This window comes from Cavia porcellus, unplaced genomic scaffold (genome assembly GCF_034190915.1).
Source record: "Cavia porcellus strain 051 isolate PalLab524CR breed Dunkin Hartley unplaced genomic scaffold, mCavPor4.1 scaffold_1, whole genome shotgun sequence".
NCBI lineage: Eukaryota > Metazoa > Chordata > Mammalia > Rodentia > Caviidae > Cavia > Cavia porcellus.
The window spans coordinates 16,082,423-16,103,684 of NW_026947484.1; positions in this window are offsets into that span (position 1 = coordinate 16,082,423).

Sequence of the window (21,262 nt, forward strand, 5' to 3'; positions counted from 1 at the left end):
ATCAGGATTCAGAGATTCTGACAAGTGGACATTAGATAAACTATAAGAAAGGATAGGAATGAAACCCACATTCTACTACATAAAATGTATATCCTACTCTTCATCTAATTTCTTCAAATAAAGGAAAATAAATGTCTTGTCTCTTCTGACCCTGAGTGTGCACTGCTGAAAATCTTTAGGCAATGCTACACCTTACCATTGCTTTGAAGTGGGCTGGATCTTTAGGTTTAACTTGACCATTTTTAGTGTGTTCATGCAGAGAGAGTCATCTATGGACTGTTCCAAGACAAGATATGGGTTCCTTATTATTTGCAGCTCCCATGAAAGACACTAAAATTGAAGTAAATGTTTGTTAACACACAAAAACGTTCTTTTTCTCATGCCTGAGTTTTAAATCTTTCTGTGGAGTCTCAGAGAGTCAGGTAATAAAATGCAGGTGTATTCCTCTGACAGCTGGAACGTGAAGGTTACAAACATTTGGTGAGACTATTCAGTACTTATAAATGTTAACCTTGTAAAGGTAGTACTCTTGTTATTTAAAACCCTGAAGTCAGAATTTTCTGGTCCTGAGAACTAATATGAGCCATATTTTTTCTGTTTAATAACAGACACAATGATCACCTTCAACTGTCGGAGAGTTAAATCAATTGCATTCAGATGATATAATGTATGCAAGAAATCACAGAATATAATCAATCCCCCAAAGCTCAATAGAATTGTGTGAGAATTGTTACCGGAAGGGGTAGTCAGAGAGCAATCACTCATTAGCTTTCGGTCACAGCCTGTCTTTGAGAGCAGCAATCAGCAACTATTAGTTGAGGCATTATATTTTTTTTTATAAAGCAACTCATGAGTATTTTTGATCCTGTTTAACTTAACTAGGTAATTCAACCCCTTCTGGATCATGGGTAGACTCTTCTGGTGTTTGTTTTTAATCTTGCAATTTATCCTAATGGCACTCCCATTAAAAGCCCATTCCCCAGCTGGCTTATCCTAAAACTAGTAATATACAAAAGTTAAATTTTGGCAATATTTTCCCATACCATTACATAGCAGATATCAAAAGTCAAAATACTGCAGTGTTTTAGAGATCACTGTCATAGATGTTCCCTTAGCAAGGCGGAGGCAGATGGAGGTACAGAAGGGGTAAGAGCGCTTGACTCCCATGTTCCGAAAAACACAGAGTAAAGCAGCCATTATTCTGCCAAAATCTGGCAATATTTGGCCTCTAATGAAGTTGGGCCTTGTTTTTCTGTTTCTCCATCTTCCTCCCACTTTCTGGGGGGAGACAGTGACTGTCTCAGTCACTGTGCTGTTCTGCAAACCCTGCCAATGTACGGACATGTGTGCAGACCGGATCCCAGATTCCAGGCATGAGCGGCACTAGAAAGTTTGCTCTCCACTTCCAAATCAGAGCAGAAGTTGCAGAAAGCAGCGGGAAGTTAAGGCACAAGTGTTTTTCTCCCAAGATGGAAATTCTAAAATCGCATTTATTAATACCTTTGTTAACTGATGATCTATCTAGTTTTTTTTTTTTTTAAAGGCTAATGGATGGTCATGTCTTCATTATACGTATTATTTGACCATATAAAAATTTAGCCATCCAGGTGGCTGACTCCCATGAGGCCAATCATATTGAGAAATGGAAATTTAGTCATTTCAGGTAGCATAAGACTTCAATTATTTTCTCTAAACATCAGTTTGATTAAAATCTTCTCTCTTAATTATATCCATTGATATATTCACACCTATAATCAAGGACTAGTATTTCATGGAAGTAATCTTCATAGTAGTACGTTACAATAGAATTCTGAGTAGAAAACTTAATTTATAAACGTTTAGTAGCCCTTATAACAACTATTAGCCTCTGGGAGTTTTTTGTAATTTTTTAATAACCCAAAAGATGTAATTTAAGAAAAAGTGGTGGTTTGATATTTTCCATTTATTTTTTGTCGTTTTAGAAAAAAGAATAATGTAATATGTTCAGGTTCCTCATTCCTTACTGCAAAGGGACAGAGATGTGAAAAACAACCCTAGCTCTCCTTTGGCGAGATATTTAGAAAGCACATGACCCCAGCAATCTTCCTTATGGTGCTGCTTTTTTCCTCTTTTATTGCCTCTGCTCCTCAGCGATGCCACATTCACTATGTTTTTCATCTCCATTAAATTTTTCCTTCAGATGCTGTCTGCTTAAACTTGTGTGATACATTTCTACTCTGTTTATTTTAAATCCAAGTCAATGTAGCACCTCTCATGAGTGAACTGCCTTTTATTCTTTACCTGTGAATGTTAAGAAACAATCTTTGAAAGTGTAGTGTAACAAAGAAGTATAATGAACCATAAGTATATCTGATATTTTTAAAATTCACCCACTAATCTATTTTTCTTGTTCTATTCTCAAAACATTTTTAATGTTTATATACTCTGCGTGCCAAGGATTTTAGGAATAAATAAGATACGGTTTTTCTTGGAAAACTACCAATTTATAATCCATCCAGTACATGAGGAGATAAGTTAAGCAGTACTGTTAAATTTAAAAACTGTAAACGCAAGGGTGTTGTTGCCTTTGCATGATGCAGTATGGGTAAAAAGAGAGAGAAACTTATCCGATGAGAGTAATCAGACAGGACTTCATGGAAGATATTATAATTGAGCAATTTTTAAAGGAATGGTACATTTACTAGTAAGTTGGAACAGGGAAGGGCATTTAAGGCAGAAAGGTTGGGAGGATGAGAAAGTCAGAGATATTTTTGGAATGAAAGAACACAGGAACTGGAGATAGTGTGCACATCCAGGGATCTGCAGGGATTTCATGTAGCTGGGGCATGTAACATTCATGAAAGAAGATACTTCGTGAGAACTGATAAGGCCTTTTAATGCTGGTTATTGTAATGACTATTGTGGAGTCACCGCAGCCCAGACGTAATGATACTCCCATTTCTCCCATCTACCATGGCAGTGTTTGAGCAGTGCCTCACTGGGAAGCTTTGGAAGAATTCTAGACTCAGAAAGAACATGAGGAGGTTTGCTTTGTCAGTAGTAAGAAGAATAGCTTGGCGTAGACAAGACTGGAACCACACTGACTGATATTTGAAACATTTCTTATCACACAGTTTGAATAAAGCAATAACAATAGGAAAACCATGAGAGTTCTAATGTGTAGAGTACACACTGAGTCTGCTCACTTACAGAGTGCAGAAGACAAAGAAGGAGTCTGGGGAGATTCCATGTTTCTAGGGAAGGTAGTTGCACGAGGTGATATTTCATAGAAAACAAGCTGCTGGGGAAAGGTGAGCCATGCTGGAGGCATAGAGCACTGCCCATGTGAGTATGACAGTTAGGAGAATTGTTCCATGAAGATGTAATTATCAGAGATGGTTGCTCAGCAATTTGGTTGAACTGGACGGATATATTTGGGAGGTAGCAGCGGGAAGTGTTAGTAGTTTCCCAACTGGAATTTGGAGAGCAGAAAAAGAAGAGTATCACTGCTGAGACCTGTTGTTTGCAGACATTAAGGAATGTGAACAATTTCTACTGGAAGAAGATAAAAAAGAAACAGTGAGATGCACAGATAGATCTAGAAGTAAAGGAGAGTCTCCCCTTTACATGAGTGGGTAGAGAGCTTTCTTAGCACATACAAGGGCCTGGGTTCAATGCCCACTATGGCAAAAACAAACAAGCAAAAAAAAAGTGAAGCTTTGGAGTTATACAAAACAATATGACTATAAACTATAAAATGGTTAAGTCAGAGTTTTAACGATGTGATGAAGTGTTTATATGGGGATGGAATGAAAGAGAGAGAGGTAAAGATGGAAGAGGAAGAAAAGAAATCAAAAGAAGCTTTATTTATAGTAACCTTTTTCAAGGGAATATATGAACTCGAAACATGTTGAAGTGACAGTGACACAAAAAAGCTGCATGAGCAAGAATACAGAGACAAAAAAGAGCCACGCTCATGTGTGAATTTGAGCTTGACATGAACAGAAAGGGTGTCATCAGATGAAGTCAGCAGCCAGGCCGGGCTAAGGAGCTTGAACTTTGTCTCAAAGGCAACATCAAAGTTTTTTAAGTAGGGCAGAGATAATTTCAGTCTTGTGTTTTAAAAAGAACATTCTGACAGCTGTGAGGAGGAAGTCTGGACTGGAGCCAGCTTGAGAAAGGAGATAAGACAAGAGGTTGGTGAGATCCTAGCCAAAGAGGATGAGAATTTCATGAGAGTGTGCCAAGTGGGCAACGACCCCATGCCTATCTCTGAGGCGTTCTTTTGTCTCTCTTTGATAGAGTGTGGCCTTCCTGTTTATCCTGGTGGTCTTGATAAGAGCCATTGCTATGAGCAACCAGCCTTTTGCCCAAGTTAGCTCAGACCTTGGATGCACACTGGTGTGACTTTTCATGACGGTGGTTGGCCTCCAATAGGGCAAAGTTTTCATTTTCCACTTCACCATGACCATCGCTCTGCTCTTGAGGAAAGACTGAGGCTTTAGCATCAGAGTTGCTCTAATTTGGCATTCCCTGGACGTCTGCAGTGTATAATTTCTCCTGGACCATAAAGGCAGTGTCTACTTTTTCCAATTCTTTGTGTGGAGGAATTAGGAACAGTGATAATGTACTCTTCATCCTCCGCTCATCAACAGTTTAAACAGCCTAGATGTTAAAGCAGTGATTCTCAACCAGGGGTAGTTTTCCTGATCCAGGAACATTTGGCAATGTTTAGAGATATTTTGCTTGTCATAACCGACAAAACAAGGGTGGGATGCTACTGGCATTTGATGGGGAGATTCTGTGGATGCTGTTAAATACTCTACAATATAATGAACTTCTCTGCACCAAAACCATGCTTGTGTTAAAGAAATATATGGCTTAATATCAAGAGCACTGAGATTTAGAAACTCCAAATGACTGGGATGCTGTTTTCTTAAGAATAACCACTATGTTTCATCTCTTATCAAAAGTATCCACTGTTTGATCCATCTATATCTATTTATGTATCTACAAAAACTAAATAAAGAACTGAGTAAGTCACCATGCAATGTCAAACTGTTTTTTTAACAATGACTGTCTAATTTAGTACTAATCTAATCAATTTCTTAAAATATAATGGTTTAAATCATGTATAAAGAGAGCTAAATTCTCCATTGTAGTTGTGTAACTTAGACCATGAGTATATAAAACAAAAATTGAAATATTTAGGTAGGGATTGTATTGTCAGATTTGTGCCAAAAATACCAGTACTTTCACATATCTATAAATTTTTTCTGTATGTACTCAAAGTATGATGAATTACAGAGATAAATACTATGATTTTCCTCACAGCTGGAATAGGATCCAAAAGACAAATACTCTAATATTCATACATTGAAATTTAGATAACAGGTATGGGCTATTGACTATGTCTTTAGAGTATTGTTTTTACTTCCTTTTATTTGTTGAGAACAGACTGCATTTATTCTACAATCCTCTCTTCCAGGATATTCTGAGAAAAGAACCAATTCTGGCAGAACGCAATAGATCTATGCTTTTAAAGGCGGGAGACAATTCACACATCCCACTACTACTAAAAATATATTAGGCTTATATTAGAAGATAATCTGTCTTCTTAGAAAAGCTTTGTTTAATTCTTGCCACATTTTGAGTTCCTCTTTTTATTTAGTCATTACTGATGATATTAAAAAATCACAAAATTTAGCAAAACACTGCATTTATGAAAAGGCCAAAACAAAATAAATGTCAGTAAGGCAGATACAATTCAAACAAACGATTAACAAAAAGAAATTCTCAGGAGGTTAGATAATCTACACTGAAACAGACTAGCTCCTTTGCAATAGCAACGTGTCACAGGGGAATCACGGGAATGTCACCTGGTGTGGAGTCTCAGCTCACCACGTTCTTCTTGGCAATGTGCTACCAGAAGTTCCTCTGAATTGCATAGAAATGTGCTTTTAAAAGTATCTTGGAGTTTCTGGAGTGTCATTCTGACAGTGTGTTTTTCTTTTTGATTTTGAGTAGGATTACAATAAGAAATAAAACCCTAAACTCAGTTCTTTTATAGTTAAAAATTATTAAATCAAGCAAAAATTCAGTTTGATGGCAGGAAATCTATCCTTGTTGGTTGCTTTGAAATATATTTCTTTCTTTTTGTTTTTGAAATACATTTCTTATTTTGGTGGTACAACTTCAGAAGAAAGGGAGCCTGTCAATGGAGACCACTCTACTGAATTTCTAAGGAATCTTTTCACATCTTTGTCACTGTATCCATTACACTGAATCTAAGTCATCCCTTTGTGTAGGTATCTCCTCCATTTGAAGAGAGACGTTTAAGCTAGGGATTATATATTCATTTACTATTTCCAGTGTCTAGCTCAATTATAAAAATAAAAGTGTCGATGAATGGATGGGCTGGAGGAAGCACTGAGAAAATATACTGAGAACAGGCAAGATTGATCTGGGACCTAAAACATCTGCAGCGACAGTTCAAATTTCCAGTGCAGAAGACATTTCAGAATTGTTGTACCACTTTGGCATTCTTTGATAAACTAAAGGACTCATAGAAAACTATGTCCTTGTGTACTATCTCAGTTTGGGAAGAAATAGATTGAATAATATTTCAGAAATTTACTGGACTGAAGAATATCTTCTATCTTTTCCAGAAATGGTATTCAGTGAAACTTCAAAGATAAAGGTTTACATCTAGGGGACTTCAGTATACCATCTTTTAAAAGAAGTTCAGAACCACTGTTGACAAAGGGAGGAGAAAATAGAAACTTAAGAGGTGTGGCTTTGGAAACTGTATCTTCAGAGTGAGTAGGATGGGTCTGCGGAAAAAGTAAACTTTCTTAGAAAACTATAACATGGATTAAGCCCATATTCATAGGCAAGAAAAAGTGACCTTATAAAGATTTGGAGAAAAGTTTTCAGGTTAAACTGAAAAATACCTAACTGTATCTTCAGTCTCTTTCCTTTTTACCTTTTCATCATTATTTACATGAAAGTTGATTGGACGACTTTTTGTGTTATCTCACCAGTGACCTAAGTGATATGCCTGTATTTAATAGCCATCTCTATGGTAACATCTCTTTACACTGTGTCTCACTCCAGCCCATGAAGTCCTTTCTGTCTCTCAAACATGTGAAGGACATACTCTTACGTGTTCATGGAACTTCCAAACTGAGAGTTTATCTGTGTACTTTCTACTTCTCGGACATACGAGTGTCTTTGGTAACTTTCACAAAGCACTAACACCAAGGACTGTGTGATTTTGCTTCAGTTTGCCAGAGATGTGAGCTAATTCTGGTCCTAAAACCTCTTAATAATGTTGTAAAAGATGAATCGCCATGGAATCACATAATAATATTATTAGTATTTAGCCAGCACTTATTTTTCACTTTTATTGTATTTCTCAGTGAAATGAATAAAAATGACCCATCTTTCAAATGACTAAATTGTCTCTGGGGATGAATTGGTTACTTTCAGAAACACATTAGGAATTTCAGGCTACCAGTGTTCAAAGCTTTGATGCTGGAAGGGACTTTGAACATCACCTGGGGCAACCTCCTCATTTTCATATTTATGTATGGCACTAATTATTGCAATCTGCTGCCATGAGCATTGGTCAGGAGGCATTAATAGACCCATAGGAGTGCTCTGTGGATTTGGCCTCTAATTGGCAGTTACAACTCAATCCTGGCACAAGAGAAGGAATTTTTTTTTTCTTTCTCTGCAAACAAATAACTTTAGTCTACAGAAATAAATCTTTTAATATTGAGGAATAATAGAGAAAGGAGAAATGAAGCATTAGAAGCAGAGTCTTTCTTTGCCATATTAAATTTTGTTGTCTGGCTGAAAATAATCTGAATTAAAATTATTCATTCAGTATGGTAAACCATTCTAATGTGAATAATCATATGTGAAAATGCAGTGAAATGCATGATCCAACTGAATATTCAGCTCAATATCCAACTGAAAGAAGTCATAATGACTGTGCAGCAGCCACACTAGAGGTGGACAGGTGTATCTTTTCTTCAGCTTGCATTTCAGGGCCACAGTAGTCTTCCTCTGTGATTCACTTCTGTCTCAAATGGGAAAGAAACCAAGAGCTAGCAGAAGGAGAGAAGAAAATAAAAAGGGAAATTAAGATGTGGTAAGTACACAGACCAACTCTCCATGAGAAATATAAACATTATGTACTGCAAAGTATACTAAGAAAGAAATTACAAATCAATGTGTAGCTGGGTATGATAGTGCATGCCAGTAATCCCAGCACTCTGGGAGTCTAAGGCAGGAGGTCTACAAGTTCAAGACCAACCTGGGTAACTTAGTAAGATCTTTTTCTCTACATAAATGAATAGATGATAGTGCTGGGGATATAACTCAATAGAAAGGCCCTGAGTTAAATCCACAGGACCAGGAAAAAAAGTTAACTAATCGAAATGACTATGGCTGGTACTTAGTGACTCAAGACTTAAGAAGCCTCTCACTGTACCTCTAAGGCTACTACCAATTAAAAATCATTTTCTAGAGGAGCTGGGCGGATCCGGAGTCCCTGCAGAAGCCCTTTCCTTTGTCTGAAGGACTGAATACTTCTGCAAGCAGGGAGGCATCGCAGCTTCCTGAGGCACCTCAGCCTGTGGTGAGTGCCCAGCACAGTCTGCCCAAATCTCAAGACTGTTCCGGACTCCCCAGGCTTCTGGGTGCAGTGAAGTGGAGCAGTGGGTTAGAGGCCACTACAGCTGCCTCCCCATCCCCCCCCCCACACTTGGAAGTCTGCTGAGCTCCTGATGGATGGGCGGGCCTACACTAACCCCCGAGCCCAGCCGCGCCTAGCCATCTGCCTGCAGAGGAGGAGCTGGGCGGATCTGGAGTGCCTGCAGAAGTCCCTTCCTTTGCCTAGAGGACTGTGGATATCTCTGCAAGCAGGGAGGGATCACAGGTTCCTGAGGCACTGTGGCCTGTGGAGAGCACCCTAACCCGGCTGCAATTGAAGAGCTGTGGATCTTCCAAGGGGCAGGTGGGCGCACAGTGTCCCTGAGGCCCAGCTTGTCTGGAACTGCGGAGTTCTGAGCAGGCAGAGGAGGGACACTGGTTCTGCAGGCCCAAAGGCTTGGGGTAGTGCGGTGTCAGAGGCTCAGTAGCTCCAAGCATAGAAGGGGATTTTCAACAGATCCTGAGGAAGCTTTCAAATAACACTTGAAACACAGAAATATACAAAATGACAAAACGAAAGACCAAATTACAACCTCAAACCTCCAGCCCATCTCAGGAAACCCTAGGAGCAATGTATATAGAAGAAAATGTATCCCATCCACCTCATATATCGGACATAATAGCTACTGAAGTTGACAAACAACTCCAGGAAGCTTTAAAGAAATTCAAACTCGAAATAATCTCCCAGATAAAAGAAGAAATGATAAAAGAAATGAAAGAGATTCTAAATATATCTAAAGAAAACACAGATAAAAAATTGGAGGAACTAAACAAAAAGATAGAATCCCTAGACGAGCAATATAAGAAACAAACAGAATACATAATGCAGATGCACAGAGATATACAGGAAATAAAAAACTCCACTGAAAGTTGTAAAAACCGCCTTAATGAAAGTGAAGATAGAATTTCAGACCTTGAAGACATGATTGCAGCTAGTGAACAGGAAAGGAAAGATCTTTTGAAAATAACAAGGACTCAGGAAACAACAATTCAACAACTGCAAGACGATGCAAAGAAGAATAACATAAGAATGATAGGGATTAATGAAAGAGAGGGAGACAACATAAAGGATGTCAAGCGGATATTTAGAGAAGTAATAGCTGAAAATTTCCCAAGCATGAGATCAGAAACTGACATCAAGATCAGTGAAGCATATAGAACTCCAAACACTCATAACCAAAATAAAACTACACCCAGACATATAATAATCACCATCCCAGAAATCCAACACAAGAATAGATTACTAAAAGCTGTCAGAGAGAAAAGACAGATCACTTATAAAGGAAAACCTATCAGAATCACAGCAGACTTCTCAGCACAAACGATAAAGTCAAGAAGAGCATGGAGTGAAATATTCCAGATCCTAAAGCAAAATGATTTCCAACCAAGACTGATATATCCTGCAAAACTATCATTCAAAATAGATGGTGCAATACGATACTTCCATGACAAAGAACAGCTGAAGAACTTCATGAACACCAAACCGACCCTGCAAAAAATATTGAAAGACAGTTTAGATACACAAAGGAAAAAACCACTAAGCAAAGCAAATAATTAAACAGAACAGAAAGATAAAGATGCAACAGCAGAGAGATAACATTCCTACAATTAACCAGCATTTAACAGTAATAACCATTAATGTAAATGGTCTCAATGCACCAATCAAAAGAAACAGACTAGCAGAATGGATCAAGAAACAAAATCCAACCATATGCTGTTTACAGGAAACCCATCTAACCCAGAAGGATACTCACAGACTGAAAGTCAAAGGATGGAAAACAATTCTTCATGCAGCAGGAATCCAGAAAAAGGCAGGAGTAGCCATTCTGTTTGCAGACAACGTGAACTTTAAACCAACAATGACCATAAAGGACAAAGAAGGTCACTACATACTTGTAAGGGGAAAACTCCAAGAGGAAGAGATAACTATCTTAAATATATACGCACCAAACTCCAGAGCACCAAGTTATATAAAACAATTATTAACAGAAATGAAAACTCAAATTATCAGTAACACAATTGTAACAGGAGACCTTAATACGCCATTGACACCAAGGGACAGATCAACCAGACAGAAAATGAGCAAAGAAATAACAGAACTGAATCATACCTGTGAACAAATGGGTTTGATAGACATATACAGGATGTTCCACCCAACAACATCAGAATACACATTCTTCTCAGCAGTACATGGATCATTTTCTAAAATAGACCATATATTAGCTCACAGAACATATTTAAACAAGTGCAAAAGAGCTGAAATCATCCCTTGCATGTTATCGGATCATAGCGCTCTGAAATTAGAAATTAATGATAAAAGATACTGCAAAAATCCCACAAACACATGGAAACTGAATAACACACTCTTGAGTAATCAGTGGGTCACAGAGGAAATTAAAGAAGAAATCAAACAATACCTAAAAGAAAATGAAAATACAGATACAACTTACCGGAACCTGTGGGATGCAATGAAAGCCGTCCTGAGAGGAAAATTTATTGCACTGAGTTCCCACATCAGGAAAACAGAATGAATACAAATAAATAACTTGATGCTACACCTCAAACAGCTAGAAAAAGAAGAGCAAGTCAAGCCCAAAGCCAAAAGAAGAGAGGAAATTATAAAAATCAGAGCAGAAATCAATGCAATAGAGACTAAGAAAACAATCCAAAGAATCAACAAATCAAAGAGTTGGTTCTTTGAAAGAATAAATAAAATCGATAAGCCCCTAGCCAACCTTATTAAAAAAAGGGAAGAAAAAGCTCAAATTCATGCAATAAGAAATGAAAAAGGAGAAATCACTACAGACCCAATAGAAATACAGAGGATCATCAACACCTATTTCGAAAACCTCTACTCTCAAAAGTTTGATAACACAGAAGAAATAGACAGATTCTTAGAAGCATATGAAGTGCCAAAGCTAGATCAAGAGGATGTAAAACTGTTGAATAACCCAATCTCTGTTACTGAAATTGAAAATGTAATTAAGTCCTTACCCACCAAGAAGAGCCCAGGCCCAGATGGATTCACTGCAGAATTCTACAAGAAATACAAAGAAGACCTAATGCCGACACTCCTCAAACTGTTCAATGAAATTGAAAGGGAAGCAATTCTTCCTAAGTCGTTCCTGGAAGCAAATATTACTCTAGTACCAAAACCTGAGAAAGACCCAACTAAAAAAGAGAACTATAGACCGATCTCCCTAATGAACACAGATGCAAAAATCCTCAATAAAATATTGGCAAATAGGATCCAGCAAATCATCAAGAAGATTATACACCATGACCAAGTGGGATTCATCCCAGGAATACAAGGATGGTTCAACATACGCAAATCAATAAATGTAATCCACCATATCAATAAAGCCAAAAATAAGAATCACATGATTATTTCAATAGATGCAGAAAAAGCCTTCGATAAGGTCCAACATTTATTCATGATAAAAACTCTACAGAAAATTGGAATAGATGGTCTTTACCTCAATATAATAAAGGCCATTTATGACAAACCAACAGCCAGCATCATTCTAAATGGCCAAAAATTGAAAGCCTTTACTTTAAAATCAGGCACAAGACAAGGATGTCCTTTATCACCACTCCTATTTAATATAGTACTGGAAGTACTAGCCAGAGCAATTAGGCAAGAAAGAGAAATAAAAGGGGTAAAGATAGGAAAAGAAGAAGTTAAGTTATCATTGTTTGCAGATGACATGATACTCTACATAGAAGACCCCCTAAACTCCATTGAAATACTCTTAGATACAATAAATAAATTCAGTAATGTGGCTGGATACAAAATCAATACTCAGAAATCAATAGCATTCCTATACACGAACAACAAAATTACAGAGAGGGAAATAAGAGAAACTGGACTATTCACATTAGCAAGCAAAAAAATGAAATATTTAGGAATTACTCTTACGAAAGAAGTGAAAGACTTATACAGTGAAAACTATAATACATTGAAAAAGGAAATTGAAGATGATCTCAGAAAATGGAAAGACATCCCTTGCTCATGGATAGGAAGAACAAACATTGTGAAGATGGCCATTCTCCCAAAACTCTTATACAGATTCAATGCAATCCCAATAGAAATACCATCAACATACCTTATAGATCTAGAGAAATCACTCCTAAATTTCATCTGGAACCAGAAGAGACCTAGAATCGCAAAGGCAATTCTAGGCAGCAAAGGCAAAGCAGGAGGCATCACAATCCCTGACTTGAAATTATACTACAAAGCAACAGTAGTAAAATCAACATGGTATTGGAATCAAAACAGAGGCGAAGATCAATGGAATAGATTAGAAGATACAACCACAACTACAAACACACTCAACCACCTTATCTTTGATAAAGGAGCCAAGCAGGTTCACTGGAAGAACGACAGTCTCTTTAATAAATGGTGCTGGAAAAACTGGCTCTCCATTTGCCAAAAACTAAAGCTAGACCCATGTCTATCACCATGTACTAAATTAAAATCTAAATGGGTCAAAGATCTGAATATTAAAACAGAAACACTAAATCTATTGGAAGACAAATTGGGTAGAAACCTTGGAGACATAGGAGTAGGTAGAGAATTCATGAACAGGACTCAAACCGCACGGGAAACACTTCCCAGAATCAATAACTGGGACCACATCTTATTAAAAAGTTTCTGCATGTCAAAAGAAATCTCCAGCATAGTGAAAAGAAAACCCACAAACTGGGAAAAGATTTTAGTGAACTCTCTCTCAGACAAGGGACTCTTGTCTAAAACATATAAAGAATTAAAAAAACTCAGACCTCCAAAATTCAAAGATCCAATCCAAAAATGGGCATCTGAGATGAATACGCAATTCTCAGATGAAGAAATGCAAATGGCAAATAAATATATGAAAACATGCTCATCATCATTGGTCATCAGAGAAATGCAAATTAAAACCACACTGAGATTCCATCTCACTCCTGAAAGAATGGCCAGGATCAAGAAAACCAACAACAACAAATGCTGGAGAGGATGTGGGGAAAAAGGAACTCTCCTGCACTGTTGGTGGGAGTGTAGACTGGTACAGCCTTTGTGGAGGTCTGTCTGGAGGTTTCTCAAAAAGTTGGGATTGGAAATCCCATTTATTCCAGCTATTCCACTTCTAGGCATATTCCCAGAAGAACTGAAAGCATCATACCACAGTGATTTATGTGTACCTATGTTTATAGCAGCACAATTTGTAATCGCCAGATCTTGGAAACAACCCAAGTGTCCATCAACTGAGGAATGGATAAAAAAGTTGTGGTATTTCTATACAATGGAATATTATTCAGCTATAAAGAAGGATCACATTGAGATATTTATCAATAAATGGGTGCAGCTTGAGACCATACTCATAAGTGAAATAAATCAATCTCGCATGTATGAATACCGAATAGTTTCCCTAATGTAAGTAATGATTCAAATATATGAAAATATGTGGCAATCATGATTCCCCATTATGTGGCCTTGAAGCCTTATAAAATTTTCACTTATTAATTAGAAAGGCTTTATTCCGGGCTTCTTGATATGGAAATATTTGAAGCTATAGTATATGAAGTTTTATCCAAATATCTCAAGGAAAAAGACAGACACTATGGTAACTATTATTTAAAAAAATTATTTAGTTATTTCTTATGTTTATTTTAATTAAGGGAAAAATTTAAAAAATTAGGATATATAATAGTAACTCTTTTCGATTTCCTATTAACTTGTTTTGAAGTCCTGTAATGCTCCCACGATCTTGTTTTGACTGATTAGACTCTTTTCCATTCTGTGGGATAGTATCAGGTCCGAGGGTATAGGCAACTACTTTGAAGGCAGTAAGATTCACTAAGATGCCCATTCTGGTTTGACTATTGTCTCCTTTGGAAGTCCTGTAATGTTTACAATGTCTAAGTTTTATTGGTCTTGTTCTCTACTGTTTTGTCCAACTTTATAATATCTAATGAGATAGACAAATCTTTTTAAGGAAACAAGAGACAACGTTGATAACTATTGTTAATAACCGTATACTCTGTTCTACATCATGTGCTAAGTCTATCCTTGGTTTTCACTGACAGCTTTGTTCTGCCATATTTGACTTTATTCTCCCCCCCCCCCAAAAAAGTAATAAGAACTAAGGAGTAATAAAATCTAAAATGTGTAAATTTTGTTGTAAAAAGAGAGGAAGGGGAAAAAAGAGCTCTAACGGATATAACAGCAAGTGTGTATAGGGATGTTGAATAGCTGACTATATTAATGTTTTTGGATCATTGAACACAGCTGTTTGTAGTCTCTCTGTTTGAATGTCTACTTTGTATTCTTTGATACTGTGATTTGAGCAACTATTTCCAAGATGATAATATGTAATCTATTAACAGGTGATTTCTTACTGTTATGCTTTTTTTTGTAGTTCTGTATTATATGTAACCTTACACTGCAAAAAAAAATCATTTTCTATCATATATTTGATTTTTTACTTAATTTTATGGGTACATTTTTGATATACATAATGATCATATTCATAGGGAATTTGTATCTATACATGATGTGTCTTGATTCTTCTTTTTTCCCCAATTCTTCCCTCCCTTCAACTCTTATCCCCCTCTTTATTTGTAAGTGCTGTTTCCTTTATTTCCTTCTTTTCTAATTATTTTCTTTTAACTTCCTTTCTTTCCTTCTTCCTAATTCCCATTCCTATTTGAACATTCTCTTCCTATTTCACAGTGTCTATTCTACATTTTGGTCCTTATTTACACTTCTGGTCTCTCACACCAAAGAAACCATGCGATAGTGGAACATGTGAGTCCCACTTATTTCACTTAAGATTGTGGCCTCAGTGTACATACATTTACCTAGAAATGTCTAAAATTTATCTTCTTTATGGCAAGTACTCCATTGTATTTTTAAAAAAATCTTTTTTTCTCATTTATCAGTTGATGGACATTTGGGCTGGTTCCAAGTTTTAGCTATTACAAACTGTGCTGCTATAATCATGGGTATGTAAATAGTTCCACTGTATGATGCTTTTAATTCTGTCAGGAATATACCAAGAAGGACAATGCCTAGTTCAAATTGGACCTCTAGTCCTAGTTTTTCTTTTTTTTAAGGAAACAAAACAAAATGTAACAGAAAAAAGCCAATCAAAACAAAAATCGAGAGCAATACAGGACTTGAAAACAAGATAATAGAAAATCAACAGTGGCTACCATAATGCCTTGTGTTGTCTTTAAAATAGCTGTCATACCATCAGGCATAATAAAATCGAGCAAGACAGAACAGATTAAAACCAATCAAAACAAAATAATGAAATGGATACAGGACTTCAAAACAATAGATCGTCAGTGGATACTATCATATGTCTTGTTATCTTCAAAATAGCTTCCCATATCATCAGACATAATAGAATCTAACAAAACAACACAGAATTTTAAAAAAGACCAAAACAATGAAAATGATACAGGACTTCAAGCAAGGTAATAGGAAATTAACAATGGTTACCAGCTTCCCTTTTTAGACATTTCCTTCACTTTCACTTTCACAATATCGACTGTACACATTGGATCCCACTAACTCCTTCAGTTCTTTTGTTCTCTTTAATTTTTTTTTGTTTTGTTTTTTTTCTTTTTATTGGTACCAGGGATCGAACTGACGACTGGCTGCTTGCAAGGCAGGCGCTTATGCCCCTGAGCTAAACCTCCAGCCCCCTTTCTCTTTAATTTTAAAAGGAATAAAACAGAGCAATAAAATGAATTGAAGCAGTGATAAGATAGCAGGAAATCCACCACAGCTAGTATATTGCGTATTGTTGGCCTCCAAATAGTTGCTTGGCTTTATTTAGAATTGCAAAGTCTATCAAGGAGAAGAGTGGGGGGAGCAGCTGGTCTCCTCACCCCAGCCAGCACAGCAGCAGACTCACAGTTGGGGGCTTTGCTTCCATCTTGGCTCTCCCTCTACTCCTAGTTTTTTGAGGAATCTCCACAATGATTTCCACAGTGGTTGTGTCAGTCTACACTTCCACCAGCAGTGGAGAAGGGTTCCTTTTCCCCGATAGGTCTGCCAGAATTTGGTATTCCTTGATTTCTTAATAATAGCAATTCTTTCTGGGGTGAGATGAAATCACAGTGTTGTTTTAATTTGCATCTCTGAAATGACCAGTGATCTTGAACATTTTCTCATATTTTTATTTGCCATTTGTACTTCTTCATCTGAGAAATGTCTATTTGTTTAAGGTGCTCATTTTTTTTGACTGAACCTTTAATTTGGGATATCTGATCATTCTGAATTCTTTATATATTCTAGCTATCAGTATTTTGTGTGAGGGAAAACTGGCAAAATTTTTTTCACACCTCATGTGTTGTCTTTTTACCTTATTGGTGATTTCTTTTGCTTTTCAAATACTTTTAATAAAATGAAATCCTGGTTGTTGATTCTTTGTAACGTTTCGTGTGCAATTGGGGTTTTGTTCATGAATCCTTTGCCTACACTGCTGTCTTCAAGAGTTTTACTTTTTCTATCTTCCAAAAGATTTAGTGTTTTTAATATTTAGATCTTTGATTTATGTTAATTTTACTTTAGTGTGTGGTGCGAGATATGGGCCTAGTTTTAATCTGTGGCATGTGGAAAGCCAGTTTGTCCAGCCACGTTTATTAAAGAGCTGTCTTTTCTACAATGAAGGTGTTTGGCCCCTTTGTCAAAAATAAAGTGGCTGTGTTTGGGATTGTTTCTATATCTTCTGTCTGTTCAGTTGATCCTTAGGTGTATTTATTTATTTATTTTGTCAGTACCTTGACAAGAAATTTAGAGAAGATCTAACACCATCACTCTTCAGACTCTTTAATGAAATTGAAAGAAAACAATACTCCCCTAGTCATTCCTAGGACCAAGATTCCCCTGATATCAAATTTAGAGAAGGATCCAATCAAAAAAAAAAAAAAAAAAAAAAAAAAAAAAAAAAAAAAAACCACACACCTATAGGTCAATTTCCTGATGAACATAGACACAAAGATGGTTCAACATATGAAAGTCAATAAATGTAATACACCATATCAACACAACCAAGGGCAAAAACAACATGATCATTTCAGTAGACACAGGAAAAGCATTTGACCAAGTCTAACACCCATTCATGATAAAAATTCTGAAGATAATTGGAATAGATGGTCTTTTTTTTTCAACCTGATGAAGTCTATCTGTGGCAAACCAACAGCTAACATCATACTAAATTGTCAGAATCAGAAAACTTTCACTCTGAAATCAAGGACAAGATAAAGATGTCCACTGTCATGACTTCAATTTGCTAAATTTCTAGCAATACTAGCCAGAGTAATTAAACAAGAGAAAGAAATAAAAGGGATATAGGTAGGAAATGAAGAAGTTAACTTATAATTATTTGTGGATGACATGTTACTCTACAAGAAGATTCAAAAACTCTACTCTAGATCTATTAATCAATTTCAGTCATATAGCTGAGAACAAAATTAACACTCAAAAATCAACAACATTCTTGTAGATAAATAACAAGCTCACTGAAAAAAACTAAAGAAACCATACATTTCACAACAGCATAAAAATGCAATAGTTAGAAATTAATCTAATGAAGGAAGTAAAATATATTGAAAACTACAGTACTCTAAAACCAGAAATCAAAGAGGATATGAGAAACTGAAACGATATCCTTGTTCTTGGGTAGGAAGAACAAATATAGTGAAAGTGGACATACTTTCAAAATTATTAAACAAACTGTTGTAGTCAGGGGTTTCAAGGACAACAATTTTACATAGGACCCAGAATTTATAGTATCTTATGAAGATCACCCAGCGTTAAATACAAGAAAGTGCAGGAAAATGGTCCACAACACTAAAAACCCAAGGAAACCTAGCCAACGCCCTGGATTCCACAGCAATGTCCTGCATGAGTCCAGCTAAATACACAGAGCCCATGACAATGCCTCGCACAAGTCCAATTGGAGGCCTACAGCCCATGACAATGACTCATTTAAGTCTGTTTTATGGATGTGTACTGGAAAGGCCCAAAGGTCAGTGGTGGAAGCTAGAAACTCTGTGCCAGTGGGAAGAAGGGTCCGTGCCAGTAGGTTGAGGGTTTTGCAGTAGAGCTAAGAAGCAATGCTCAAAATAAGAGCCAGGGCTCCAAAGAAAAGTAACACAGCCATCCTCAGTAATAATGAGGTCCTAGAGCTCTTCCGACAATGAGAACAGTCAAGTACATTCAGGAATCCAGTGTGACACGATTAAATAGCATACATCTTCCCTCCCAGAGCCAGGAAGTGATGCTCCACATAAGGACCAGAACTCCCTCAAAGTGAATCACAGCCGTTCTCAGCAACGAGGTCTCAAGGTCCTCCAATGATAGCAGCCAAGTCGTACCAGGGAAGCCAACATGACAAGCTCCTCCAGGGGAACCAGCCACTCTAATCAACATCATGTAGCATAACCTGCAACACCATACTCTTTCTCTCCACGTCTCCTTTTATTCTGGCAACTTTCCTCAGGCAGGCCATCTACGCTGAGCACTGTGCCAATTGTATTCAGCTGGGGTTAAGCTGACCACCAGTTTTTAATCCATAACACAGGTTTAATACAAACTTAATCAAAATACCAATTAGATGAATACCAATCACAGAATTAGAGAAAATTATCCTAAAATTCATTTGGAACATGAAGAGACATAAAATAGCAAAAATAATTTAGGGCAACAAAGGCAAGGCTGGTGGTATCACAATCTGTAAGTTGAAATTATACTAAAAAGCCCTGTTACATATTTTAAATGTGATCAAAAAGACATTTTGCCTCTTTTTTTCTTTTTTGGAATATTGATAAGATAGGGATATTGTCTAACTTTTGTCGGGGTCGCTCCCGGCCGGCAGGAAAGACACACGACAAAGTCTGGCGGTGTGCAACCTTGCCTTTATTTATCTCCGCGTGGGCCCCGTGAGGCCTCCACTCTGCCACCAGCCCTTTCTCGCCGGTGGACTTTTTCTATCTCTCTCTGTGCTTTCTCTGTGCTTCTCTTGTGGCGGGAGAGGCATTTACTTTTATAGGGTAACAGTGGCCAATCAGTTTAAAGCGCACGATGCGGGCTGATTGGCTAACATCAGTTGTTGCTAGGCAGACTATCTTACAGAGCGGGTTGTTTAAGTCGCCAGCGCAATCAGGGGGCAGGAAGCAGGCGCCAACTTGACTCACTCGATGGGAGGGGCAATCTAGCTCAGGCTCCGCTCCCACCCACAGGCCCTACGTCCGCCAAGTAAGGCGACCGGTGTCGGCGGCTCCCAACAAACTTTGAGCTCTTATTTTGCATCAGACTGTTTGCATTAATTAAATTCAAGGTGACTAGAATATTCTTCTAGTCATAATTATTGCTCAACATTTAGAGGTCTTGCCTAAATTTTTATTATAATTGGTCTAAAATTTTCTGTAATACATTACCAAGAGAGGATTGATAAATGGTGTATACAAAGAATAACAAAGTAATATTTTACTTTGATATAAGCTTTTACATGCTGGAGTTAATATATTTATGTTAACATATATTTATATTACATTTATGTATGTTATGTTTTTAAAAAACTTAATTATGCAATATTTAAATGGCCTTTTAATTCTATCATATACAGCATCTGGTTTAACTAATTCTTCTACATGCATTCACTCATCACTTTGCAATTGTGGACACAGGCTAAAGTGCTTACCAGATGGCCTTTCAAGCACAGCTCCACTGTCCAAATTGAACAGGACTCATAGCACCCAGGCAGCATGAGGACGTGCGATTAACAACGCCAAGCAATAAACTGCCTTAGATACAGATCTGCGTTTTGTAATGAAAATGTGATCATAAACTCACACTAGCATTCCTATTCTGCCAAGCCAAGTTACCATCAGCAAACATGTTAGTATCTGAGAGCATATTTCAGCACTTTAACGTCAGAAAATGAGTAAATGCCAATTTTATTCAGAACTCAACAAATTCCACCTACTTAGGCATCTCCTAACTTGTGAGTCGAATATAATTTTAAGTTTTTGATTGCTCAATAGCTGATATCCATCTTTTAGGAATTTTTTTTAAAGAAGGCAAAGCTATAATTTATAGCAAAATTGGTTTCAAAATGAGAAGTTTCCAATGTGTGACAAGTTTTTCGTACACTGTGGCTTGCTCAACAAGCATATTTTATGGCAGAATTATTCTGTTTCATTCATATGTCCTTTGTTGTATTTTATCCCAGGTGTCAAGACAAATGTTTCTTATCATCAAGACTACCTTACACCTATAATGATTTATTTTTAGTCATTCATTCCACAAATATTTGTTGAATTCCTTTCCTAGGGCAGGCAGCAGTGTGTTAGATGCTGAGGATTCAACTATGAATAAAACATGGTCCCTTCCTATCAGGAGCATACAAGGTAGCAGGGTAACATTTATGTAAATAAATGCCTGCTGTACATTTTTGTGAATCATGTAATCAAGATGTGAATGAAGACAGTGGAACCTAGGATGAAGGGTTAGCTCACAGCACAGTAATAAAATCCTGGAAAGAAATGAAGACCTGAGTTTTAAATG